The 7,350-nt window shown below is 45.8% G+C and overlaps 1 long non-coding RNA gene across 1 annotated transcript in view; it reads left to right on the top strand.

Annotated features, from left to right (window-relative positions):
• Positions 1-4,420, top strand: part of LOC102382207 — a 9,187-nt gene extending 4,767 nt beyond the window's left edge. Inside the window, exon 3 of the long non-coding RNA XR_323029.1 lies at positions 4,352-4,420. This is a non-coding gene — a long non-coding RNA (uncharacterized LOC102382207). The remainder of the gene's footprint in view (positions 1-4,351) is intronic.
• Positions 4,421-7,350: the final 2,930 nt, after the last annotated feature.

The following is a 7,350-nucleotide window of genomic DNA, read 5'->3' as shown; positions in this document are numbered from 1 at the left end:
CACTGCTCCAGGACCTGCCTCTCCTTTCCTCAGTCTTTGCTGCTATTTTGTGAAATGGAAACCCTAGGAGTTTTGTCAGAGATCGCAGCATTGCTGCATTTCCCATATAACTCACCACATACTATTCAACCGATGCTGCCCAGGGAGTCACAATACTTCCTCTGCCTCCTGGATCAAGGGTATAGGCAAGCTAGGCTTGAAGTCAACTGGCCTGCTGGCATTTAAATGTGCAGTAGAGGCTGGGATTTTCCCAGCACCTAAGGGAGCTAAGCATCAGTCCCCATTTGCAATTTAAAGGGTTTCACTTCTTGGAAAATCCCAGCCCAGGTGTTTTGCTGGATTGAAATAAGGATCGTCTTCTGCAAGGCTCAGACAAGTATGCATGTTCCTTGCTTTGCTTTCCAGCCATGGGGCGCTCGCCCTGGAAGAGCCCTTTGTGGTCCTGCCCTGGGCCAAACACTGCTTGCCAATCAGCTGTCAAGCTCATAAGGATGGTTTGGGTTTGGGTTTTTTCTTCTTTCTTTTTTGCCTATGTCATTGTGTTAATTAAGTCTGTCCTGTCTTTTTTTCTACCTACTGTCAATGTGGCACTTAATTAAGTGGTTTAATTAGAAGCTGGCAGTTTTAATTAAGTTTGGGATTGTAGAGGTGACCTGGAACCTAGAGTTTGGTTTCAGAGCCTTTCCCTGCAAGAGGGATGTGGGCAGCATTGGAGAGAGAGCGATGCGCTCTCATTCGTTCAGGTCCATGTTCTTCCCTTCCTTTGCTTCAGTGAAGTTAGAGAAGGAAACAGCCTTGGATCGACCACGTGCATCTTCAGTGCCCCTCATCCTCTGCTCTGCTCTCTGCCATTCTGCTATGCCAGACCCCACAACCAGTCTAATTGGATCAAAGACCTTTAATGCTATGGGTGTGCTTCTGAACAGCTAAACAACCTGAGATGCCCAGAGATTAAATGGCTGTGTGTGGAGTTCAGCTCAGAAACAAAAGGGCAATAGCCTTAAAAGGGTTACCAGATTTTCACATCATTCGCACACACATCTAGGGAGAAAGGGGTGTATTGTCTGCCCACACCATGTTCAGTGGGACTTCCCAGAGTCTAAATCAGGTGAGAACTATACCGCAGTGCTGACGGAAGGAATCGGGACAGGGCTGCAAGCCAGCAGAGCCCAAGCTCTGATTCTGCCTCTTACACTGACACACTGCAGTGACCTTGGTCAAGTTACTTCATCACTCATTCTCAGTTTATAAATAGACTCACCCATCCACGTCAAAGCGATCTTTAAAGCAGGCATCAGTTAATGTCTCAGCAGTTCTCAAGCATGAAAGCCCTGTATAAATCCCAAGCATTAGTTCAGCTTTGAGGGTGCTGGAGTTTATATATGATCAGTTGTCAGGATTTGTGCCTGGATTATGTTTGCCTCCTATTTACCTTTTGTACTGCTGCTACCCACTGTGTTCTTGGCATGAGGGCCAGGGTCAAATCTTGCCAATCATTAGCACCTCTGCCCCTACATGAATGTGCGGCATGATTTTTTTTTTCTCTTGGGAGAAATTCTGGGCCGTTCCCAAAGTCCTCCCTGTCTTCATCAAAGGACCAGGATCGTGTCCCACCATGTGTCTCTGGTCACTTCTGCTTCAGGGTTTTGGATCTTAAAATTTCAACTGCCAGGACTGAAAAACTAGCCAAAGGAGCGAATTATTTCATGTCTCCAACCCCTGGTGACCTTTCATCCAAAACGGGGGCCAGTCGGTCAGCTGGTTATAACAACAGCCTGCCAGAGCCTGGAGAAGGGGTTGAGTTGCAAGGTCTCGATGTAGGTTCAGTTCTGAACCTCCCCCAGAGTTCACTGACAGGGGAGAGACATTTAGATCCAGAGGACAGATTGAGTGTGAAGTCTGCGTGGGTGAGTAGACAGATCCAAGCAACTCACTGAACCTACCATCCTCTTAATCCCTCTGCATCACAGAGCACAAAGGTTCCCACACATGCTGTTAGGCCCAGCAGGCAGCAGGGAAGATAACAGCTGCAAATATTAGTAATGAATGTGGTGGGAGACATTCAGTTCATTGTAAATGGAGGCTTCCCCAGACTTAATCTCAGCAGCTAAACCTGCCTACTCCAAGTCTCTTGATTCAGGTGCTCTCTACCCTATGAAGAAAAAATGTCTATTCCACTAACCCAGGAGAATTAGACACCCATGACTAGAACCTGGGCACCAGGACAGGAACTGGCAAGTGAGGTCTGTGGGGTGCATAGGAGATGGCATCTGCTATGCAACCCCCCTGCATCCAGTCTGAAAAGATGTATTGCTGTTTAATTATGTAACTATATATATTACAGAGGCGCCATTAATCTGGGTTGCCTCGACATGATCCCTCTCCTAAGAGCAAAGGTAAGAAGATATTATAAATATGCAAAGGAATAGCACGTTCATCTGACCAACACCAATAAGTTGTGACGCTTAGCATAAAGTGGAAAATCCCTAATGGAACAGCCTGCATCACGTTTCCGCTCAGAGCGGTCAGGAATCCTGCTAGTGTGACAGCTGGGCTGCCAACCGCCGGGCAGCCAAGAGCATGCCAACTGGTTATTCCCATCAGAAGGAGCTGCGTGGTCAGGCTTTCCCAAGAGACACTTCATTTGCTCTAAGATTAGGACTCCCAGTTTGTCCTCCTGCCTTGTGCAAGCTCATGACAGAAGGCAGTTCCCTCCTTTGTGGAGCATGCTTGAAAGCAGGTGTCCTCACTCGAGTGTGCAAAAGGAATTAGGAAGTTAGGAGCCCAATTCCTATTACCTCTTGATGGGAGTTAGGAGCTTAACTTCCTCAGGCCCTTTACCAATGCCAGCCTCAGTGTGCAGCCTGGGGAGTTGCCAAAAGATCCGTTGACCCCAGCTTCTATTCGACTCCCTGCTTGCATGTGTCTGGGGAGAGATCTTTAGGTCCTTAGCAAGCTTCTTCTGTGGAAGCTAAACTCAGCTGCATGTAACCTTTAAAATCTGTTTGCCTCAGTTTTCCAGCCCATTTATGCTAAGAAAAAAATCGATATATATATTTTTTTGAATGACAGGAGAGGTTCCACTTGCAGACCCTCAGTGCACTTCTGTTACCAAGCCTTGCCACAGGTCTGATTAGCATGGCTCAGCATTGCTGCTCACCTCTGTGAGTGCATTTGCTTGCTGAAATACAGACACATATCAGAAGTAAAAATTGAACAGTAATTTCCTTGTTTATCATTTCCTGGTGGAGGCTCATGCAAGGGGAGAAGTGGGTGGGTGGGGGGATGGATTGTGTTCTCTCTTTAAGAAATGGGAAATATGAGTGGCAGTGGGTGGACAGAAGCAGAGCAGACAGAAAGGGGGAAAGGAGGGGGCAAAAAGTCTGAATTTAGGTTTGAAAAGGAAATGATTCTTTGCCAGTGGCTGCTTATGTGCAAATCAGCCCGCCCTTGTAAATCCAGTTCATCCGTCTCCCAAGAGAAGCACGCACAGAGGCTGTGAAAGAAACACTATTCCACCTGCACTCACCTTAACCCCGCCAAGTGCCTCGGAGACCAGCTATTGTGTATAGGATTGAAGAGTAATTAAGGTTTGCACACACACAGCTCTTGCACAAATGAACCTGTTGGACTTGTGGGCCAGAGTAAGCTGGCCTAGGCGGATAATCCTGGCACTTTATCTCCAGTGAGTCCGTGGGGAGGTCAGTGCCATCTCCAGCTGTCTCTCTCTCTCTCTCTTTTTAGGGGAAAGGCAAAAAATTTAAGTTTATTCAAAGAGCCAAGACCATGGACCGTTTACACAGTTGTCACAGGAACAGTAAATGGGAGTCTCCAAATTAGGGCTCCTCCTTAAAGAAGAATTAAAAAGATGGACCCCAGAGTCACATTTTCACAGGAGCCTCAATTCTGCTTCTAAATTTGCCCCTATTCATCTGCCAGCGGTGATTTTTTCCTCATCCGCAGACATGGGTCCACACTTCTGCACACATCAAAACTCACCCTGACCTGGGCACAGTTACAGGCCAGTGCTTTGGAGCTAGAAGTCCTGTTTTCTATCCCTGCTGATGACCCAGATGATGATTTTTTTACATGCATGTGTCTGTCTACATGGAGAGTCACCCCAATGCGAAGGTGTGACTTCATACCAAAGCAAAAGGCAGTTTGGATACTTCTGTTTCATTTTCCCTTAAACCAATTAGGTGAAACTAAAATAAGAGTGTCCTTTGGCACCTTTACCATAGCTGAATTGGTATAATTAAACCAGGGCAAGTTCTTGTGTGGATAAGGTTTTTGGTTAATCAAAATAGCTGCTGTTCACTCATCTGATCTATTTTCTTGTGTATCTTCACAGATACATGAACCATCACATCGAGCACATCAGCTATAATCACTAAGGGCCTCCATCTCTACTGCATCCCCCTATTCCTTCTCTTGCTAGCAGTTTGGCTGGCAGGTGAAGCTCACGTATAATCAGTTGCTTTTCCTTTTTCAAAATTAAAACCTTTTGTGTCCTTTCAGTGTTTTTTTTTAATGCACCATCACATTAATAGCATCTTACTGCAGCAAAAAAATCTGTTTGCCAAATGCTAGCTAGACTTCATTTGCTAATATGCATTGTTAAATATTAATGGAGAAGGACCAATTTAAAAAGGGGTAAAAGATCCTCAGGTAACACAGGCTGGAAATGTGAAGAAAGATGTTTTGGCAGAGAAGACTAAATATCAAGTTAAAAAAAACATGAGGAAGGTGACTTGCCTGATGTACAAAACTCAGGCATTAGGCAACTGCAAGAAAATTCCCTATCATATTGCATTTTAAAATGCTTTGAAAGCATGTTAAGTACTTGGGTACCATCCTGTGAACGGAAATCTTCTCTATCGTGGGAACCTTTCAAAAACTCACCTCTGATGGATGGTTTTGAATGAATCACCTATCAAAGGTGCAGTGTTTTGAATGAATGTGTTGTCATCAAATAAGCAAGAGATTTGCAGGTAAGGTTGAATTTTTCAGGAGGAAGATAAATAATCACCCTGGATGCGAATCCTGAACTCCTGTGACCCATCTCTGCTGTTCTGACCGGATACACTGAACGTGACAGGTGAGATGGCTTCTCCGGTGAACTGCTGTGAACCTGCCAGGTTATTACGGAAGTCCCCCTTGCGACTCTTTCACTGATCATATAATACTCAGTGGGTGCATCTACATGTGTGCATTTACTGCGCAGTAACTGAAATGACTGCACAGTAGAGGTGCACATCTATATGTGCACACCCATAGTGCACAGTAAATATGGTGACTTATGTTGACTTGAGCAGGTATCAAAGGTATCAAAGGCATCAGGCAGGGATCAAATTTACACCTGATTAGTTACTGCGCAGTAACACGTGTAGACACCTTACTGCGCAGTAACACTGTGCGTGAACTAATTTTGGTCCCAAGTCAGTCCACACACAGCATTAATGCGCTTTAGTGCCTGCATGTGTAGACACCAGCCTATTCCCGATTACTGTGCAGTAATTTACTGTGCAGTAAATTTAATCTGGTGTAAATGCACATGTAGATACACCCAGTGAGAACTCAGCTGAAAGGGGCTTAACTCTGATGGCTTTAGTCATCGCTAGCAACAGCCTCTCTCAACACTTTAAAACAGGGGCGGGCAAAATGCGGCCCACCAGGCCATTCTATCCGGACCGTGGGGCCCCTAAAAAATTTAGAAAATTAATATTTATCTGCCCCTGGCTGCCTGTCATGCGGCCCTCAATGGCTTGCCAAAACTCAGTAAGTGGCTCTCTGCCCGAAATAATTGCCTGCCCCTGCTCTAAAACCAAATAGGAGACACAGAAAATGCCTCTTATACACCGATTATGACGTGCAGCAGTCATATTGCTACATTCATGTTGCTGTTCCTTGAAATTCCCAGCATTCATATTGTTCCTTGAAATTTAAAAATAGGACCTTAGCTGGCATCTGTGTGTCATAGCAGGCTCCACCAGGGTCAAGGGCCACACTGCCCCTCCTTCACTGAATTCCACCTTCACGACAGAATTCACTTGGATACGGCACATGTTGACCACCATGAAGCTATGGGGAGCGATGAGGGACGGTGGGCAATCCTCCAGAGAAGACGACTACATTGCTTTGAACCAGCCTCCCAGGGAACATGAGTTTTTTCCATAGCAAAAACCTCAGCCAGACGCAGGACAGAAACGACTGGGGGAATGGTTCGTGCTTATTTTCTTTGCAGAATGACACTGTTCGTGGGACCACCCAGCTGGTTTACAAGACCAAACCCTCGTTACCTCCACAATGGCCATTAACGCACATAACCTTGAGTCAGGAACAATAAGGGCAAAAGGACAACGGAGCAGAAGTCAGTCTTGACGGGTGTCAGATAACCAGTCACCTGATCCTCGCTTCAGAGGTAACTTCCTCATGAATAGCCTACAATTGCTCATAAGAACTTCGACATGCGAAGCTGGTGAATTATGTACGGGGCCCAGGCTGTGCTGAGCAGATGGCACTGCTAATGTAACGTGAGCTTGGGCTTTAAGAGGAGCCATACTAGACAAAGCCACAAAGCCTAGCAATTAACCTCTCGGAGGGTTCGCTCTTGTTTGTGAGAGTAAAAATAAAAAAAAAGCCAAAAAACAAAAGAAAGAAACAAACCTAAACAGAACCCCACCACCAAACCCAAACAGCTTGCATGTGCAGTTGAAAACTGGGTTCACATGCACCCAGCCAAAGAAGGAAGCTTAATTGGAGTGCTAATAAAACATAAAACTCCATGTGTCGTTAGGGCATGATGTATCGGAGCCCTCCAAAAGGCATCATGAATTCCAAACAGCAGCAATATCTTGGATTCTGCAGTGTGCTGTAGTTGGGAAGCTATGCTCATGCCCACTTCACCCTTGATGGGCATTGAAGGCATCGCTCCAGGCAGGATGAATGTATACCAGCCTTACACTTCCACTGCTATCGCCAAGGGCCCAATAGTGCACTTAGAAATATCTTTGCAACAGCACATCCACATGTGAATGTGCACTAATGAGCCATCTACTCATGCAAATGAAGTAGCTCTGTGCACAGTCGTGCTAAATCCCCATGCACACGTATGGCTGTGAGTGCAAGCAGACCTCTCATTGCTAACCATCTGGCTCTCAGTGGGCATGTCTACACGCGCATTTACACCAGCTTAAATTTACCACACAGTAAATTACTGCGCAGTAAGTGGGAATAGGCCAGCATCTACACATGCAGATGTTAAAGCACATTAACGCTGCGTGTGGACTGACTTGGGACTAAAGTTAGTCCCAAACCAGTCCACGCACACATTGTTACTGTCCAGTAAGG

This window comes from Alligator sinensis, unplaced genomic scaffold (assembly GCF_000455745.1).
Source record: "Alligator sinensis unplaced genomic scaffold, ASM45574v1 scaffold611_2, whole genome shotgun sequence".
NCBI classification, from domain to species: domain Eukaryota; kingdom Metazoa; phylum Chordata; order Crocodylia; family Alligatoridae; genus Alligator; species Alligator sinensis.
This window is presented reverse-complemented; position numbering and strand designations above follow the sequence as displayed.